Here is a 21,891-nt window from a genome sequence, read left to right on the forward strand (position 1 = left end):
GAAGCCCGCCCGTCCCGTCCGCCTTCAGTGGGCACGAGAGCAGTACCGTTGGCACGGCTCTCCACCACGATCTTTTCACTTCGCAGGTTTGTGCTTCCTTTCCTTTACACGCTAAGAAAAGCGATGACTCATGTTTGCTTCTGCTCCCGTGCCCAAGGGTGTTCTGTGAAACAGTTTGTGAATGTTTTTCTATGGCGTCTCTTTTGTTGTGCTCCGGGGACGTTGAATCAAACCCTGGCCCTAACACCCGCTCTGAATCTCTGTTTGACATTGAGTCTTTACCAGAGGACCCCTCTGAGCAGATGAACCTAATCTTTAAGCTCATAAAAGACGTGCACACGCGTTCTCTACAAAAGTCAAAGTTCCAGACGGAGATTACTGCTGACATTGAGGCCATAAAAAGTGGACAAAAATCGCTTGAATCAAAAGTTTCTGGTATTATGAAAAGGCTAGACGCACTAGGGGAAAAGTCGCAAAGCGTTGATAATGTCAGCTGGAAAGTTTCTAGCATGACAAAAACAATTGAAGTTAATGCACGGAATAACCTTTTTGAATCTCGTTTAAACAAATTGTAAGATCGGTCGCGTCGTGACAATCTAATTTTTCATGGTCTCCCTGATAATATTGAAACTTGGCAAGAAACAGAATCAAATATAACCACAGCAATCAATAGTATTACCGACACATTTCCTGCAGACGCAATCCAACGTGCGCACCGCCTTGGTTCGTTTATTCCTAATAAATCCCGTCCTGTTACTGTGAAGTTTGCAAGCTTCAAAACCAAAGAAAAACCACTGTCTCTGCGCAACCAATTCAAGCATAAGAACATAAATATAAGTGAGGATTTCTCAGTTGCTACACGAACCGCGCGAAGAAAGCTGATAGCATTCGGTAAGAGCCAAGCCTCTTCTGAACCTTTCAAATTGCGCTATAAGTTGATCCTGAACGGAAAATCGTACGTGTACAACGCCAGTTCTGATGAAATTCAAGAACTTAAGCAACGCAGTAATCATGTAGAAGGTGCATGCCCTCTTCCGTCCCGTCCTCCGATCTAGGAAAGCGCGAGGGGCAGTGGTTTATTTTCTTCATTTCCTCAAGTTTCCGCTTTATATTCTAACGTCAGAAGTGCGTCCAATAAATACGATTCTTTATCCTGTGCAATCGACACATGTTCTGCAAAAATCATTGCACTTACCGAAACATGGTTGCCTGCGCGTGTCACCGACACGGAAGTGTTCCACGGCGCTGCGCAATACCGTGTTTATCGCTGCGACCGTACTGCGCGTAGAGGAGGTGGCGTCCTTTTGGCAATTTCAAACGATATTCCGTCTTCTGTGGTTGGTACGAGCGACGATCTAGAAGCTGTCTGGGCTTCCGTAGCTCTTGGTCACAAAAACTTTATCATAGGCGTGTGCTATCGCTCACCTTCTGCACCACCTACATTTTTCCATGAACTGCATGATAGTATTAATCTTGTTCGCACGCGTTTTCCCTCATCTCCCATCCTACTCCTGGGTGACATTAATCTACCAAACATAACCTGGAACGATCAATCGTCTTCGCTCGCTCCCTTTTCAGCACAAGCTAAGGAATTTCTAGACGTGTGCTCAGTTTTTTCATTGTCACAGCTAGCAACTCAATCTACACGTGTATCTTCTAACGCCGCAAATACCCTTGACCTAGTTTTGACAACCCAAGCCGACAGAATTTCGGAGATAACACACTTACCTGGTTTAAGCGATCACTGCCTACTTGCATTTTCAATTAACCTTCCTACACTTAAAGCAAGTAAACTGCGAAAAACTATACATATTTCCAAGAAAGCAAACTTTACCGCCATAAATAATGAATTAACTGTATTTCTAGACACTTTCTTGCCGGATTTCAAAAATCGTCTGCTTCAGCTCAATTGGGACATGTTCGCCGCTATAGTTTAGGAACTAACTGAAAAGTACATCCCATATCGCATCATTTCCTTCAATTCTGATGCTCCTTGGTTCAATGCCCATCTAAAACGTCTACGTAACCGCAAAAAACGTCTACGTAACCGCAAAAAACGTCTATATCGTTCTGCAAAACACTCGCCAGCTGACACACGCTTGTCTGCTTATAAGTCCGCATTTGACACGTACGTAACAGCACTAAAGAACGCTAAATCTAATTTTCTATCTAACGTGCTTCCATCTATGTTAAAGACTAACGTTAAAAAGTTTTGGAGTGTAATCAAGACCTTGCGCAATGATCACATAACTCTGGAAGACCCATTGGGCAACCATGTACCTAACGAACAGTGCGCTGCCACCCTTAACGACATATTTGTGCAAAATTTTTCCATTTCCTGCAATGACTGCCTACCTCCTACTCACCAGTACGACTACATAGCTATGCCTCCAGTGATAGTTGAAACTGCTGGTGTTGCGAAACGAATCGATTCCCTGAATCAAAACTCATCGCCTGGTTACGACTCTATTAACGCTAAATTTCTAAAAAATACAAACGTCGTTAGCTCTGTTATCCTAACCAAACTTTTTCAGAAATCACTGGATACGTCTGCTCAACCTAGCCAATGGAAAATTGGGAAGGTGGTTTCACTGCATAAGTCAGGTAACAAAAATCTAACAGCCAATTATCGCCCCATCTCACTCTCAAGTACTTGCTGTAAGTTGCTCGAACATATAATTGTCACACATATTGTTAACTTCCTTGAATCAAATGCATTTTTCACACCAGCTCAGCATGGATTTAGAAAAACATTTTCATGTGAAACTCAGCTTGCAATCTTTACGCATAAATTACATCGTATTCTCGATCCTTCATCATTTGCAGATAGCATTTTTTTTAGACTTCGCTAAAGCAATTGATAAGGTCTGTCATAAACTTTTACTTTATAAACTAAGTCAGCTGAACCTTGACACTAACATCCTGAAGTGGATTGAATGCTTCCTTTCTAATCGCACTCAATCTGTAACCGCGAACGGCCATAACTCATCACTTCGAAGCGTAACTTCCGGTGTACCGCAAGGTTCAGTGCTCGGGCCTCTTTTGTTTCTCATTTATATTAACGACCTCCCTTCCTCTCTATCATCTAACATTCACTTATTTGCTGATGATTGTGTTATCTTTCGTGAAATAACTAATGCAGAAGATGCTAACCACCTGCAGTCTGATCTAACTACTGTAGCTAATTGGTGCAAAAATTGCTTAATGGAATTAAACGTTGGCAAATGTAAAGTGACGCGTGTATCCCGAATCACTAACCGCATGCATACATATTATCTAAATAACGTTCCCTTGGAAATGGTTAACTCTTGCAAATACCTAGGTGTGCATATCTCTGCTAACTTATCTTGGAATGTTCATACCGATTACGTAATTAGCAACGCTAACCGCATGCTTGGCTACCTGCGCCGTAACTTTTCAACTGCCCCTTCATTCTTAAAAATGCTTCTTTATACTACCCTTATACATCCGAAACTTGAATATGCATGTGCTGTTTGGGATCCTGCCACTGATAAACTAAGTAATTCATTAGAACTCGTTCAAAATTTTCAGTTCGTTTCATCTTACGTAATTACAATAGAACTGCGAGTGTGTCTGCCATGAAAACTAACCTTTCACTTAGTCCACCTTCCTCTCGTCGCAAAATCGCACGCCTAGTTCTTTTTCGCAAGCTATACCATCATTCAACACTCCGCAATGATTTCATTTTTCAGCCACAATACGTATCGGCTCGAATCGACCATCGTTATAAGGTTGGTCCCCAATCATGTCACGCTAAAACTTTTTTGCAATCATTTTTTCTTCGGTCATCCACGGAATGGAACCACCTTCCTGCTGAAATCGTATCCATTCACGATAACCGAAGGTTTCGAGCGGCTTTAGCTAACATTGTATAAACGAAGCATTTTTCCTACTATATGTTTGTAACCTAAGTGCATTTAGCATTTAGTATTCTGTATTTAGCATTTTACTATGATACTTTGCTACCAAATTCTTACGACGATTTAAGCCTAGCTAAAACTGTATAATCAGAAGCCTTTGTACTTGAACGTTCTGGTTTTTATTATTGTTTTTTATGTTCATTTGCTGTAACCCACTCCCCTCTGCAATGCCTTTGGCCCTGAGGGTAATAATAAATAAATAAATAAATAAATAAATAAATAAATAAATAAATAAATAAATAAAATACATAACTAAATAAAACTTTCATGCGTGAAAAATGCATTCATTTTGTTTTCTGTTTATGTATTACAATAAACATTGAGTGCAGTAGTTCCCTTAGAAAAAGACATCTGCTGTAACATAAAAGAACACGTATTTTACCCATGGTAGGGAAGTATTTAAGAGGATGAATCAGTGAATTAAGAGGTTAAGAAGCGAATTAAGAGGATTAAGTAGGCTATGTGAATCAAGGGTGTTTGATCAGGATGAGTAAGTGAATCAAGAGGGATGACTAATCGAATTAGGAGGATGAGTAAGCGAATTAGGAGGGATGAGTAAGTGAATTAAAGGGATGCCTGAGCAAATTAAGAGGCGTGACTAAACAAATAGACAAACTAATTAGGCGTTGTGTATTTCATGCCTCTGTCTTTAATGCATCGGCACTTGGGCTTTGGCGTTCAAGTCGTCTTAAGAGTAACATAAGAGACAGTTTTTTTTTTGTTTTTTTTTGGGGGGGGGGGGGGGCAGCCATTTTAAAAACACTCCAGGCGCATTTACACGATAGCCCCCTGTGGAAACGTTCTCCGTAGGCTGAAGCTTCTTTTCTTTGGCAATGGCTGAACACGCCACGTCCTGTAATAAATACTGTTGAGCCAAAATACCAAATAACGCATTATCCATAAGCGCCAAGGGCAGGCAGAAGGCGGAATAAAAAATTACCGCCTATATTTTCTTTTTACGCCATTGTTGTCGTTATCGTTTTTTGTACAATCACCGCCAAATCGGAACGGCCAGAAAGCGCGAATAGTTAGTTGTGAGAGTCGGGCGCGTGTTATCAGCTGAAACGCGTAATCTTTTGGCATGGAGATACCAAGAGCGGCTTGAGAAAGCGTACATATTCGGTAAAACAACGGCCCTTTTCAACGTTGCCACTCGTGCAATGTAAAGTCCCTATATAAGAAAAGTACAGCCATCCTTTGATAAACGCCGCTTCTCTCTCTCCTGTATCTCCGATTGGACGATGATAGCGCGCGCTTTTCACTTCTTTATATTTTCTTTTTTTCCACCTCAGAGCCATGTTGAAAGTCCTCTGCGCAGCCGCAGTCGCCGGCGGCAGCGGCGGCGCGCGCCCGGCCTGAAAGCTTCAACGTGGACTTTCTAGGTGCGCCACCGTCAACTTGGCTTTCGCAAGCAAAAAGTAAAGAAAAAAGCAAGCGCTTTAGGAGAGGAGGTGGCGGAGGAAAGAGTAGATGGCGGTACTTTTCTTATATAGGGATTTTAGTGCAATGCAGGTCGGCATGCATATTAGGCCGCGCATGCTCCTGGGCACAATTCGTCAGATCCCGCAATTGCCGCACGGTGTCACCCCGCAGAGCAAGGCCGTCTGCTCGCGCGCTCTACACACGTGGATGCGGCTGTACATATAATTCATTGAATAAATTTATTTTCGTTCATATCGATAAATTTATAATTTTTATGTGCTCAAGGCACGTCCCACTACTCTAGGAATCGTAAAAAGAGCGCAGATTTGTAGATTGTTTTCCAAATACAGTTGAACTACATTGTATTTTGAAAGTGACAAAGGAGGATTCAAGCAAGTTCCAAGAACCTTTATTGCGCCCTAACTCTAGCCAAATACAAGAAATCTACTTGAAATATAGGGCATCAACTGCCGTATACACGGGCAGTTTCGGCATGAAATTCATTAAAGTTTACTCTTCATTTGGACTCGTAATATTTCAACTACTTACCGCAAGATTAACGGATATAAATTTCAAATAATACTTGGTCAGTGTGAACTCACTTGTTCTTACTTGTCTTAAGCATTCTTTGCTCTAATCCCCAACTCCAGTTGGCGGTTAGCTATACCGCTGGGGCGTGCGACTTTGCGTGCTATTTACTAAGGCGGGACGGAGCCCTCTTGAGGGTTCCGCGACCTTACATAGTGCATTCCTTGGGCGGAGAGCTAGCCTGTGCCTGCAAATCCTTAGCGGGGTACTACGAAAGCAACAGATGCGCAGACGGCGGCGCCATGTTCACTGAATTGCGCAATGTCATCCTCTAGCTGCTCGGCAGCTGCGCCGGATGTCGCAGTGCTCTGCAGCACACGGCATTGTGCGGAGTTAGTAAACATGATGCCGCAGCTGCGACGTGTACTCTGGTGGCACGCGGTGTACGTATATATATATATATATATATATATATATATATATATATATATATCCCTGCTGTGGCATCATTTTGACGAACTCCGCACGTGCGCTGTATATGCTGCAGAGCACTGCGTCGTCCGCCGCAGCTGGTACACACACACACATACACACACACATGTATATATATATATATATATATATATATATATCGCGTGCCACCAGGGTCATTGCTCTACAGGGTGTTTCAGCGAAAACTTTCAAAATTTATTGAAGGTTGCCTGTGGCAGAAAGCCCAAGTCTTCTTAATGAGCTGGTCTACTCGAAGCGGCGGACTTTACTTGCACCTAAAATTGAAATTCAGTATCGGCGAAGCAGGGGAAACTTACTAATTCATTTTAACTAATTACCTGAAGGTCCATATTGCAATTTACAAATTGTAGCCGTGGAGTTCGCAAGGCGGATCCACTCGGAACGAATTCTCGGGATGACACCAGTTTTAAGATAATAATTCCCGAACTTTGCGGAGAAATGCATTGGCCTTCCAGTTACATTCCTGCTTCAATGCATAAAGAGACGTTTTGTTAAGAAACTACTGTTAAGTAGGATTGTGATCCGCAATAGCAACACTCTATACACCTGCCGATACATTCGCAGCAAATGCTGGTGCACAAGCCCCTCTCCTGAGTTCCACAGAACGGGGGTTTCCTTAGGACTACATTACGCAACCGTTTGGACACGTCAACGTAAAATTGCTACTTGACTGTCTGACCTTCTAGTGTATGATAAATAAACGTGTGTGTTGTCATAATTGAAATTTACCATCAGAGAACAGAACATGATACACAGACGTTGTTCTTCAAAGTCCGACACCACAAAGCCGCGGCAGAGGGCGACACAGGTTTAAAAAGAGCAAAGCACTAAGAAAAGATGTTTAAAGTTTACGCCAGGACAATGCTTTGCCAAATGATGGCGACTAAAGTGTAATACAGCCCCGTAGCAGCACGCGTCGGTATTGAAACCTCTTCCACCTCAGTAACAAAAATTTCATTATTTTTGGGTCCCACCTCGTATGCATGCATGCATGTATGTAAGTATGTATGCATGTGTGTATATATGTATGTATGTACATTGATAAAGATAACGAGTACATTGTCTGTGTGTGCGCTCTGGACGGCGGTGCTATAGACAACGGTGTGTGCAATATCCTTGCGGATGGGCAGGTAAACTGCATTCACTGACTCCTGCTACCTAGGGCACTTGCACTGTTGTTATATAAATGGCTCTTTAATTTTAATGATTTTTCCGCTTTAAAGATGAATAAAGAAATATAAGGGTGCCCGCAGCCTTGGGGAGTACACGTGACCACCTTCTACATAAGGTTGCGTGAACTTTTGTAACTTGAATAAAAAAAGTCGCAGTTTCACGCGAAAGTCGAAGCATCAATTGCGATAGCAAATTAGTAGAGAGCTAGCTATACGGAGTCAGGATAGTAGTTGTATCGGCTGTATAAACTTGGACCCATTCGCTTACTAACTCAATTAACAAACGTGGTGTCAGCGAGCACAAGCGAATATGAGTAGATCACACTCGATGACCGCAGACAACAGCTGTCAAAACGCAGGCGTGAGCAAGCGCGCCAGCAGCAGCGAGTGAAGGTTCGTGCGCTCTATCGCTTCAACGGAAACATAGCGGCGAAAGCACAGCGCATACAAAGGTAGGAACCGTGTTGCAGATCGCTTTCAAGATACGGTGCGCGCGTATCTTGAAGTACGTACGCAGTTATACAAGTACGCAGTTGCTCGCAGAGCAGAAGCCGCAACCCCTCCTTGTGGAGTTGCCTTCCCGCTTTCCTCCTTTCGCCTGCGAGATTCCAAATCCCACTGCGCCCGGTCGCAAGATACGCCTTTAGTGCCGCAGCTAAACGTTGCCTTCTCTCACTCCCTCCCATAATCCCACGGCATTTCGCACGATGGCAGAGGTCGCGCTTGCTCTCTGCCGTGCGTTTGCTCTCCGTGAAAGCGCGCGTCCCTCGCGCGCTTTCACTACAGCATACGGCGCGCGGTGACGATTTTATCGTCCTTGGACTTGATACGGAACCTCACGGCGACGGTGACAACGACGTCGACGGCAGAAATCCGCTTTGAGTGTCCATATAATTGCTATCGCAATATAAATTGCGACAAAGACGACTGAAAGAACAGGCACCCTCGTCTCGCAACCCTCGGATCGCAAGCGATGCCGCTTTAGCTATCCTGAGCCTCATTGCGTAGTCCAGAGGCCACACAGTCGACGCAGGGCCAAACAGTGCTGCGCTCATCTTAGAGCGGCTCGCGAAGGGCATGCATGCATGTGCTCACAAAATCTGGGGGCATACATGGTGCAATTAAGTCGATCGGGTGGCGAGACAATGACCTAGGAATGTGCGAGAGTGTTTTGTTGATGTCGGGGAGCCCTCCAGCACTAGTAAGGTACTCATAGGAATTCCATCTCCACCGCTTTCGCTTTTCGTTTTCCCCATTACCGGGCAAGGCTCATCGCTTTCCTTTGCCCGCGAGGAGGGCGAAGCGTTTCGCATGTGTCAGTTTTCTCACAGCGGTAAGCAAACAAGGAGAGAAGAGGTTGTTGCTGTTCTTTTCCCTTCGCGAGGAGGCGGCCATGATACTAAGCGAAGGTGGTGTAAAAAGGCAAAACAAACACTGGAATACGCGGGACAAGAAACTCGAGAGAAAATTTGTGTTCGTATGGCATAAATGTTCGCCGTGTTCTTGCTCACGCGTGCTCGTGGGATGTAAGCACGGCGCGAGTGGAAAGAGCACAACGGGTGTAGCCAAGGAGGTTGAAAAAAAGATAGCCAGGGCAAAGTTGTAACCTAAATTCCTCGATGCTTGTTTGAATTAGTCTGCGTAGCAGCAGCAGTATAGCCGGTAACACAGGCGCAGCCTCGTCGCCAGTGGTTGTAACGGTCGTTTTGTCACGAAGATGAAGACGATGTGTGATGCTGGCCGACGAAAGAAAGAAAGGCCAATGCGAAGAGAAGTACGACATGGTAGACAAGTAAGCACATCACCATGTTTTCCGATGATGCAAAAAAATTAAATGCCAGTGGTCTATGGCAAGGCTGGAAGATACCTGTAGGCTTCGTCGGCGACGTGGTGCCTTCCCTAACAGTTATTCCGGAAGACTGCTTCACCATAGGAGTTATGGACAGTGCAAGTACTACGCTCGCTGAAGAGGGTTATTGGCGGTCTTGCATTTCGTCAGATTTGTAGAGTTATGTGAATTATTCCGCATCAATTAGGCAAGCCTGCCATCGAACAGTCAGTACAATGATTGTTTTCGTCATATTTCACATATCGTCTTCTAGCATGTTTTTCCTAACGAAATAAAAGAAGAAATCACGGGCCATTTCACTGCAGTGAAGGTGGATTACTGGATCACCAGCGAAGCAGTTTAGCATACGACATAGAGGTGGTACAGAAAATAGCTCAAAGGTATGAGTAAATTTTATTTCGCTTCAGTGGCGACAGCGGTCAACCCGAAGAAAGACACAGGCACATAAACTTTTATTTTATTCGGAGGTCCTCATCAGCGCCATACATTCGCGTGGAAGAATACCGCCACCTCGATCGGGGGAGTCGGAGGAAACTAGACGCGCGCGACGGGACCGCCACTCCATGAGAGCGAAAGGAAACTAGGCACGCAAGCGCTTGAAACAACAAGGAGAGGGCGGTGTGAGCGTACACATAACCGACGCAGGTCGCACATTGGCAAATCTTTGAGTAACCCCTATTATCTACCTGAGAGTGTACTGATATTGAAAATGGTGCCTGTGATAATTAATCTACTGAAAATGTATACCCAAGTGATCAGACGTGTAAGCTTTTGCATAGTATGAAGCGATTTTGCGTCAAATTCGGGCGCTGAGTTTTTGCACACGCAGATTTGTTCACGGACACGAAAAATCAACGAAACACTAGCCATAAATCGTTTCGCTGTAAAAATGGCATGCGTGAGTTAGCTCTCACTCATATAGGAGGTTCATATCTGCCCATGAGTTTATTGCTTCCGAACGGCTGCTTCATCAACCGTACACTATCAGTACCATCATGGTTCGTCGCATAGTTATGCTTTGACAATGTCGCAATGTTCCGGCTATTATATTTACTAGTAGGCTGTTCTTAAGCGAAATGGCTGAGAGACAGTAACACGAGCGTAGGAGGTGCCCCCACACCGTCACTGCGGCCCGGCCGGGCTAGTGGATGTGGCAGACGACCGAGAATCAATGACTGGCCCAACTCCCGGTCGCGCTGTCATTAAGGAGCTTTCTGGACCATGATAAGGCCTCGACTAGAACGCCATCGTCGGGCTATGAGCTAGCGACCTGCAGCACGGCTCGCGAGCTGCGCTTTCCTGGCCTGCGGTGCCGTCGTTCGTTGGCTGGCTAGGACAGGTGGCGTTGTCATTAGCAAGAACAGTGGCCGAGACTCCGCCCACTACGCTGGTCCCACTGAGCGCACACTGTCAGTAGCTGCCCCCGTCATATCGTTCCTCTCCGAAGTTTGACGTGCAGTCGTGAGTGAAAGCTTGCAGATCATGAGAGTTTGGAAATGTTTGTTCCCTTTCACCCTAAAGAATGCAGGATGAAAAGAAATGGTACAGTGATTAACCAATAAAAATCATCGAGACAGTTTCCGGGTGTGTTAAGAGCAATGTACTTTTTTCTTTTTTTTTTCTTTTTTAAGCAATAGTTTCGTTTGTGGTAACTGATTTTGTTTACAGCAAAATATAATGCAACAGCGACTACAAACACCACTTTTATGTAGAGTCCCCTAACATGGAACTGCTGTAACTGTCTATGCCACTTCAGCCGGTCCATTTTGTTTCGCTTGTCCTCGCGACAACGTGTTCTGAAACAGTATCACCTGCTTTGTGAACTTTCGCATTATTACGTGGGGCGTTTCACCAATATAAATTCATTTCACTGATGTAAATTCCTGTGCGTGGCAGTTGTCTAAGAAAAAAAAAATGCGGCCGAACCCATCTCATGATGAATGTTGAAGTTCATGCGATTAGCCGTGAAGCATAGAAGCGACACACCATATTGCCACCACAGAAAGGCGTCATGTATGCTGCCGCACTCTTCTCTCGCGCTTCCCTCTGCACGGACTCGCTGGGTCATTCATCGGCGCAACCGCGATGTCCACGCATGGCGCATGTTTCAATACGTATTCAGAGACGTTTGTATGAATATATATGACTCGGGTTCGCCCTCCCTACCAGTTGTGCAGCCGACGTCGCTGACTTCCTTCTGAAAGCTGTGATACTTCACCATGGCGCTCCCCGACAACTTCTTGGCGACCGGGGCCGCTACTTTCTCTCACAGGTTGTCCAAGCCATCTTGCACGCCTCCGCTACAAAGCATAAGTTTACAACGGCGTATCATCCTCAGACCAACGGCCTCACAGGGTGGCTCAATAGAAATATATCACAGAAATGCTGGTTCTATACGTCTCTACCAACCACCGTGACTGGGATGGCACTCTGCCGTTCGTCACATTCGCCTACAATACGTCCCGCCATGATTCTGCTGGTTTCCAGCCATTGTTTGTCTCTTGTTTGGACGAGACCTTATACTACAGTTTGAAACGATCCTCCCACCCGCTCTCGATACAACGTCAGAATATGCCCGTGATGCCATATTTAGAGCTGCTGAGGCATGTGAGATTGCACACTTGAGTCTGACCACTTCCCAGGAAAAGCAACGACGCATATATGACGCTCATCACGGTGATGCCCACTTTAACCCTGGTGACATCGTGCTTCTTTGGAAACCAGCATGGCGAGTTGGTCTTTGTGAGAAGCTGATTTCGCCCTATTCAGGCCTATACCGTGTCTTGCGTCAAGTGACAGACGTGACCTACGAGATACAACCTCTCGATACCTCCACACCGATCCTCTGATATCGTTCACGTCGCTCGACTGAAGCGATATCTCTCGAACCTACCAAGAACCGAGACAGCGCCTTCGCCGCTGGGGGTCATGCTAAAAGGAGGCGCTGCAGCAGCAAACGATGATAAAAGGACTGACGAAGACGACGATTGCGATAGTATGCCTGTCTCCGCTCCATTGTATATATTTCGTAAACATATTGTCAAGCGTCTTTCCTCCCCGTAACAATATATATATATATATATATATATATATATATATATATTGTCACAGTGCGTAAGGTGGAAAGAAGAGGACATGGTTGGTGCCCTGGGAGACGACAAAGAAGATTCTGCGTTTTCGCTTCTCTGCGCAGCCATTAAAACCCATCTGTAAAACCAGTACGTTTCTTCCTTCCCGTAACATTATTGGTGGAGATGCGGGGTACTAGAGCAGCGTCACCTCCCGGAGCTGCCCCAGTCAGTTTCCCGTCGGAGAGCGGCGACGGTAAGCAGGGGACGGGGAACGACGCATGCAGTTGGGGTGAACGGGGGCGGCTACTGTGCGGTGATCATGAGCGGTTAGTCGCAGTGACTTGGGCGTTGTCAGCTGCATCTTCGAACTCGGTGGGGGGCGCAGGCGGGCGAGGATTCAGTGGGGAGCGGCGGTAGGCGGGAAAGCTTGGTCGAGAGAGGGCCGGCCAGGAACTTCGGCAATGGCGAGAGATGTGGCCCACACGTCCACAATAGAAGCAGATGGGTCGATCATCATGTGTGCGCCATTCGGCCGGGTTGCGATAGCTCGGGTAAGGACCGCTCTGGTTCCGGTAAACAGGGGCAGAGGCAGCAGACGAAGCGAAGTCAGGACGGTTGGCGGAGCAGATGGATTGCAGACCCACATTGGAAAGTTCTTGGCGAACGACCGATTGAATGAGAGACACGAGCAGCCGGGAATCGTCAAAGCACTGCGTCACTTGTGTGGCAGGAGACGCTGCTTCAATTTCTCGCCGGACTATACGTACGACGTTCTCGGAGGCAGTGGGCTCACGCGGAAGACAAAGGTATTATAACGTCGATGAAGCAGCGGTGTTGGGTAGGCGCGCGAACTGCTGAACTATGCGGCGGCTTTTCGCTTCAAAGCGGCGACATTAGTTAATGATCTCATTGACTGTTGTGATGTTCTTATACACGAGAAGGTTAAACGCGTCGTCCGCTATGCCTTTTAAAACGTGACTGACCTTGTCTGCCTCTCTCATGTTTTTATCCACCTTGCGGCAAAGAGCCAAGACGTCCTGGATGTACGTCACGTAAGATTCTGCGGACGTCTGTGCACGGGTCCCAAGGTCCTTCTGAGTAGCACGTTGGCGGCCGATGGGCTTGCCGAACAACTCACGAAGCTTCTGTTTGCATTGCTTTCAACTGGTAATCTCTTACTCATGTGTCTCGAACCAGACTCGTGCCGTTTTTTTTTTTTTTTTTTTTTTTGAGGTAGTATATTACGTTGGCCAGCATAAGTGTGTTACCCCACCTGGTGCTGGCGCAGACCCGTTCGTAATTTTCCAACCAGTCATCGACGTCAACGTTGTCAATCCCAGAAAACATGCCAGGGTCGTGGGGCTGGGTTAGGATGACCGTCGGTGGCGTCGACGGGGCCGCGGTTGAAGACTCCCCTTCGGATGACATGGCAGCCAGGTTACGTCCGCTGCGGAGCTCCGTCTTGCGCAAGTGAGTACCCCGCACGTCCACCAATAATGTTACGGGAAGGAAGAAACGTACTGGTTTTACAGATGGGTTTTAATGGCTGTGCAGAGAAGCGAAAACCCAGAATCTTCTTTGTCGTCGCCCAGGGCACCAACCATGTCCTCTTCTTTCCACCTTACGCACTGTGACAATATATATATATATATATATATATAATGAACGCGAAGAAAGGGAACCGAGGGTATTTAAAAAATATCTGAGTATGAATATGAAATATGAGTATTTACAAAACCTCATTGTAGGAGACAATTCCATTTCAGAGCCTGAGTGCCCTCCTCAACATATCGATGCACCAGGAAAATTTTTGCTGTCGTCATCGCCGCGATGTTCCGTGTACAGTTCAAAGGCCATGTTAATGAGCGACCCATGCACTATTCGTGCGAGAAAACGCACGTGACAGTGAGCCGAAAAGGGTGACGGCTTGATCGGCACTATCTTCCCGTGCACGCGCTCAATATTCGGGTTATTTGGAGGTCGCGTGATCAAACGCGCGCTTGGGAAGGAGAGCGCTCGCCTTCTACTCCAGCCCTGCCGTATAGATGTGAATGACTATGCGCGGTTGAGGCTTACACGGCCCGCGTGCCGTTTCTTATGGTTGCTAATCATTGGTGGGTGCAATGATCTGGGCGAGCAAGGATCGCTGCTAACTTCCTGCGCGCTGTCTTCCTTCCAGGGCTGCCTTTCGGCGCCCCTTGTGATTCAGAAAGCGTAGTCTAGGTTGAGAGAAATGGGTAATTGGAGATCGCTGACAGGGGCCGTCCTGTAGTGAACATAAAAATAGGCAGATTATGATGATAAATATAATTTTTTGAGTCGCGATGTTCACGCCGCTGTACGAACATTTCGCCTCCGCTCTCAGCATTCTTCATAATGCCAGCGTTGTGAAAGTGAGTGTCCTTGGTCACCCAGTGAGATATTTACAGGTTTATTTGGTCCGTGCATTGCACTATGGTTGTTAGTTAGTAAGTGAATATTTACTACAATTTATATAACTGATGTATACACTATTTACTACAATTTATATTTAACTGATGTATAGACTCGTATAAGGGCCGCACTGTTTTGTCACGATTTTGACTAGTCCTACGTGTGACCGGGGAATTTGACCTAATTTTTCCAACTACGAATATGAAATCTGTCGTGAACCTCCGCAATTAAAGCCCCTCTATTATCCGCGATCGCCTCATCTCGCCATCTAGTAGCGACGCGCGACAATTCCCTCTTGAGCGCGATCGGAATCAGGGCCCCGAACGCTATTGCTTCTCGGATGTATTTTCTAATTGGGATAGCAATTTTAAGGACACTCCAAGCAAATTTCTGCCGTCGCCGGCGCCGTGAGGTTCCATATGACGTCAAACGGCAATGAAATCGTCGCCGCGCGCCGTATGCTGTATGTGCAAGTGAAAGCATGCGTTTCTCGCGCACTTTCACGGGGAGCGAACGCACGCGGAGAACAAACGCGCATTCTGCGCCGTGCTCCCTGAAGGGCTGCAGAATTAAGCGTCTCTTTACTCCTTCACAATCGCCATATATATAAAGCAAACGCGACTTCTTCCGTCGTGCGAAAGGCCGTGGGGGGACGGGAGGGAGGGAGGGGAGGCGACGTTTAGATGCGGCACAAAATGCGTATTTATACAGGGTGTCCCAGCTATCACGCAGCACGATTTAAAAATTTGTCGCAGTTTCACCCGAAAGGTGAAGCATAAATTGCGATAACAAATTAGTAGAGAGCTATACGGAGTAAGTATAGTAGTTTTATCAGCTGTGTAAACTTAGACATGCCGTAGCACCATCAACGCGCAGAACTGTTGTCGACACCGTCGGCGTTTCGCCCGCGTTCGCACCGAACGCGCGCGGCGTTGGTGACTGTTGCCGGTGCCTCTGGGGGCGGCTCGGAGGTTTTCGACGAGATCAGGATGGCACCTAAACCTGGCAAAGCCGTAAATCCGGACAACCTCCGCCCCATCTCTCTCACCTATTGTGTGGGCAAGTTAATGGAGAAGATGGTGCGGGACCGGTTGTCTACTTTCATGGAAGACCATAACACATTTGCGGACACCATGTTCGTGTTTCGCCCCCACAGATCCGCACAGGATGTCCTCCTCCAACTTAAACGGTAAGTCCTAGACCCCATCGAATGCCCCCCTAACGACATGGTGGTTCTGGCCTTGGACCTTAAGGGAGCATTCGACAACGTCACTCATGAAATCATCCTAATTTATCTCTCTCAAACCAACTGCGGGCGTAACGCTTTTCACTACGTCTTACAATTTCTAACACAGAGACACGCATACTTGCACATACAGGACACCGAACACAACACATACAATCTAGGGTCCAGATTTACACCACAGGGTGCTGTCCTCTCCCCCCTATTGTTCAATCTGGCCATGAAGAACTTGCCTGCCCAGCTGGAGGCTGTCCCGGGGGTGCAACACGCACTCTACGCGAACAACATCACCATCTGGGCCACGCAAGGCCTTTTGGGAGACATGCAGGCCAACCTGCAGCAAGCGGCTACCATAGTGGTCCGATATGCCCACGCTGGCGCCCTCCAATGTACCCCCCAAAAGTCTGAATTCGTGCATCTCCGCCCCTCCCCCAAATGCACGTCCAAAATTGCTCTCTCTCTAGAGTATGGTCGAATCCCTGAACAACCTGAAATTAGAGTCCTCGGACTTTTCATCAACCAACACCGCCGGTCCGACACAACACTAGGGAAGCTGCGGAAGGTGGGGGATCAGGTTGGCCGCATGGTCCACCGGGCTTCCATCAAGCGCGGGGGTCTCAGATGCAAAGATGTTTTGCGGCTGGCCAATGCATTTGTGACTAGTCGAATCTTGTATTCGACTCCATACCTCCATCTCCGCAAGCATGAGGAGGACGCCCTTGAGGTCATCCTCCGAAAGATGATTAAGCGGGCCCTTGATCTCCCGGTCAGCACCTCTAACCAGCGCCTTCTGGGCCTGGGGATGGTGAATACGTATCGGGAGCTCAAGGAAGCTCATCTTACCAACCAAATCACACATCTTTCTCAGACACTGTCGGGTCGCCGCCTCCTTGCCCGACTACACCTCCAACCTCTCAGACAGATGGAAGAGTGCGTACGTACGCCACAAGAATGGCGCTATGCCCTGCACGTGCGCCCTCTTCCCCGGAACATGGCACGCACACACCATCATGGCCGACGCCTTGCTCGGGCGGAGGCCCTGGCGCGCCATTATGATTCCAAACCCGGCGTTTTCTACGTGGATGCCACCGGCCCACACCATGGGGGATGGTTTACGGCCGCGGTGCCCCAGGAAGGCAACACAGTTAACGGCCTTAGCTTTCGCGCTAGAGACATAACATATGCGGAGGAAGTCCCCATCGCGTTGGCTGCAATCGATTATCGCTCTCAAACCATCATCACCGACTCGCGAGGGGCCTGTCGGAACTACGAACAGGGTCAGATATCATTCCTGGTCTATCGTGTCCTTCAATCTAGCTGCCGAACCGGGGACCCCGGCCCCCGATACGCCGTTTGGGCTCCTGCTCACATGGGATTAGAGCGAAGTGAGGCAGAGGATGCTGCAGCCCGCGCGCTTTCTCACCGGGCTCCTTTTTTCTCTGATTCCTCCGATCAGGACTCAACCCCCAACCCAATCTACTCGTATACAGAAATTACAGCTTACTATCAGTCCGGTCACGAACTCTACCCCCGGCCGTGTAGAGGCCTCAAAAAGGAGGAGGAGCGTCTCCTGCTCCGCCTATTCACGAACACTATGCTGTGCCCGGTGGCTCTTAAACATTTCGATCCGGTCTTTACTGGAGCTTGCCCGCACTGTGCAGAGAAGTCCTCGGACCTCTACCACATGGTGTGGGCTTGCCCATCCAACCCTGCCTTTTTCCCCTCATTCAACCCTACCCGGGAGGACTGAGAGGCTGCCCTGCTTGGCTGCTCAGACCTGCGGGCCCAAAAAACAGGAACGGCGTTACGCGAAGCAAACCTAGTGCGTATTGTTTCCAGTGCAGTGGAGTAGCCGCCAGTTATTCTTTCGTTGCTGAGATTTAATTAGCTAATCGTAATTAATTATCTTACTCGAGAAGTACTGCCCTAATTATCAAAGTGTCAATGAGAAAATTGTAGAGCAACATAAAAAACTCCCGACACAGCTTTTTGTTGCTCAATACGTGCCACATAAATGTGTTTTTCCGAGTGTGAAAGGAGCCAACGAATACACGCAGAATTGCCGCGCGACTGGTCGCTCGAGGCATTTTTCGTGTATTCGCGGGCTTCTTTCACGCTCGGAAAAACACTTTATACCGGGTGTCCCTCGCTGGGACACCCTGTATAACAATCACATCATCTCACCCTACGGGCAACCATGGTGGGATGCGAAAGCATCGCGGGGGGTGTGCATCGAGTTTCCGTTTCGTTTCACTTGGCAGCACAACCCAATGAAAGTTAGAGTGAGAAAATGTATTCAGAAGAGAGGAGACGTTTGTACGGGGTTGTTGCGTCTATACTTAGAGAGCGTACGTGATTCCTAGCGACACTTGCGCCACCTACCGGCGTACCCTTAGAGAGAGAGGGAGAGAGTGAGAGAGAGAGTTATATGCGATGATTTTCTGCGCCGCACCTGTGGCGGAGAGGGGGAGAGGGGAGGAGGAGAGCGCACACATGCGTAGGAGAGGAGAATGAGGGAGAGTTGCGCATGCGTAGTATGGGTACGGACGCCGCAGAACGGACACTGCCCCAAGCATAGGATGCTGTCGCATCCAAAACGTTGCGACGCGATAAGGTGGTAAAGACTTCCGACGCTGCTCGACGAGTTTCCCGTTCTGATCTCGTCGAAAACCTCCGAGCCGCCCCCAGAGGCACCGGCAACAGTCACCAACGTCGCGCGCGTTCGGTGCTAACGCGGGCAAAACGGCGACGGCGTCGACAACAGTTTTGCGCGTTGCTGGTGCTTCAACATGTCCAAGTTTATACAGCTAATAAAACTACTATCCTTAGTCCGTATAGCTATCTACTAATTTGCTATCGCAATCGATGCTTCGCCTTTCGGGTGAAACTGCGACATAGTTTTTTTATTATTCCCTGTCAAGTTCGGGGGCGGCCCTTACACGGGTGCGGCCCTTACACAGATTTAAACGGTAAAAATCTTGCTTTGTGTAACTGTCTTATACTTCCTTATCACTAATACTGCTTCGTTTGGCCGGCGAAACTGCAACCTCTCATTTTTTTTTAACTGCAAGTCCAAGGCCGTAATGCGCTGCCGCGTAGCTGGGCATCACCAAGGTAATGTTATTTGCCGTCGCTTGGAGACGCTCATTGCGTTCTTGCGTTCCGCCTAGTTACACAATTCGCCTAAATAATTTCTCAACTTTTCAAATACTTTAATTCCATGAAAAGCGTCAATGAGAAAATTGTAGAACAGCATGAAAACAATCGGGCAAGTGTGCACTCGGTCGCACAAAGCTTAGGCACAGCGAAACTGTCGATCCTCAAGTATTACTGGCTGCTACTGCTAGGTAATAACTTGGTTGCTGCTAGGTCTTATCTTGGTGTAACTAAACTACGCATGTAGGAAGGTATTATCGAGCGATTATTTTCGGAGGTACCTTCCCTTTCGCGACATTTCGCGTGACTAGCGCTGGACGCATCGGCGCCTACGAGCGACAGCACTCCTGGCATGCCACAAACGCATGCAGGCTAACCAAGGTTGGCACAGTGAGAAGAACGCTGCTGCTTGCCGACGCCGAACGCGTTGTAGCCTAGCCGCTCGATATCAATCGTCCAGCTTGGCTGTGTCTTGAGCTTTGCGCGGTCTAGTGCAAGCTTTCGCCTATTTTTTTTTTCTCCTGGCTCAGCGCGCCGCGGAGAGAAGAGAGGTGGGGGTAGGGAAGGCAGGAGCTGGCACCGCGTGCGCATGCACACGGTGCAGGCGCACGCGGTGCAAGCCTCGAGCGGCCACTCTCGCAGCAATTTCGCGTGTACTTGCGGGCTTCGGAGAACTCCTCGGGCCCCGGAGCCCCCCTCCGTGTTGTGTCCGCCCGTGCTCACCTCTATCGCGCTTGCTCATAGCCCCATTTTGGAACCTTGTATGGTGTCGCTAATGGACCAAGCTTTATTTCGTGGCGTGAAAACCCAGCAATTGGCCTTTTCAAAGGTTGCTGCGACAGCGCTTCAAATATCGCTAATACCGGCGCATGTATACTTATCGCTTAATTCAAATATTTGCATTGTGGCATATACGCTTGTATCGGGTAACTTGAAACTTTTTTATACAAGGTTGTATACGTGAGGTAGAAGGCGGTGATGGTGTTACTCGTGACCGTGGTGTTCATGATGTTGCTACAGGCAGGGTTACCCGTCCGGCAATTGCTCCGCCGCCTATCGCGAAGGAGATATCAACACTTCATGCGGTGGTGTTTATAGTGGGAAATGGTATGGACGCCATGCCGCAAGCACAACTGCCAAAAAAATGACAGCAGATCCACGAGGTGAATGATAATGAGTGGGCGAAGCTCCGGAGGGAATCATCGGATCTCCCGCTTAAGGGGACGCTAGCACAAACGCGTTAGAAACGTGCAGTACTCTCTAGTAAGGGGGAGCGGCCACAGCGTCTTACGCAGCCATTTACACATGCCGGAACGTGCACCGCGTTTGCCGACGCCATCACATGACTGCTGAGAGAGTATACCCCCCGTATTCATAAACGCTCCTCGACTTGAACTTGACTTGCCACCGCCTTGGGCAGCGCGTTCGAAACGCGTTGAAGGTAAGGCGGAGAGGCCACAGCGTCTTACACCAGCTTCTTACACGGGCCGTAACGCGCTAGCACAAACGCGTTAGAAACGCGCTATAAACGCGGCCTTTAGTTAATGTTGGGTATTTATTGCCATCGTGGTGCGTGTGTCTATGTGCGCTTCGTGGCGTAGTGGTTAGCGCCGCGCGTTCGGAAGCGAGGGGTCCCTGGTTCGATTCCGCGCTACGGACACAACTTTCGGAATTTTTTTTTCATAATACGCCGGAAGCGTTCTCCGGAAGCCGGAAGCTGGCTTCCGGAACCGGAAGCGGAACCGGAAGTGGAACCGGAAGCGGAAGTCAGCTTCCGGTTATACTATACGTATACATATATATGTATATATGGGTATACATACATGATGATGATGATGATGATTAATTGGCATCCCCTTTGAAACGGGGCGGCGACAAATAGTCACCTAGCCTGCTTGATTTAATCAGGCATACTATACATGTTCTTTATCTAGCATTTTTGTATACCTCTCATTATTTTTCTTTTTCAAAAATTTACCTTGTACCGCTGCCTATGATTTTAAGAGATCAGGTCGTATCCATCTTTTCCCTGCTTTTTTTCCACCAGTACTCTAATCGTCTCTAGCTGATCTCTACGGCTGATCTGTTTATGTTTCCTTCCACTTTAAACCCAAGCGCTTCTGGGAGTTGCACGTTACCTACGGTTCTCGCTGGGTGGATCCCGTCGCATTCCATTAGGATGTGCTGAGTGGTCTCTGGATCTTTACTGCAGTATACACATGTCTCATCTAGTTCCGAATATTTGTTCCGATATGTTTTCGTCCTTAGGCAACCGGCTCGAGCCTCAAATAGCAAGGCACTGCCCTTTGTGTTATCGTACAGATTTTCCCTTCTAATTTCTTTCTTCTCATTCTTGTAAATCTCCATTGTCCTTTTCGTTTCCATTCTTTGCATCCAATTCACGGTCTCTATTTCTCTCACTTTCTTTCTGATGACCCCTGGTTGTCTATTTACAGTTTCGATTATCCTGTACTTGGTTGCCAACTCCTTGACCTCTTCCTCCATTCTGTGTCCACGCTTTTCATGTAGAGATACTTGTGCACTTTAGCCGCCCATTTTTTTT

Source organism: Dermacentor silvarum, chromosome 8 (genome assembly GCF_013339745.2).
Source record: "Dermacentor silvarum isolate Dsil-2018 chromosome 8, BIME_Dsil_1.4, whole genome shotgun sequence".
NCBI classification, from domain to species: Eukaryota; Metazoa; Arthropoda; class Arachnida; order Ixodida; family Ixodidae; genus Dermacentor; species Dermacentor silvarum.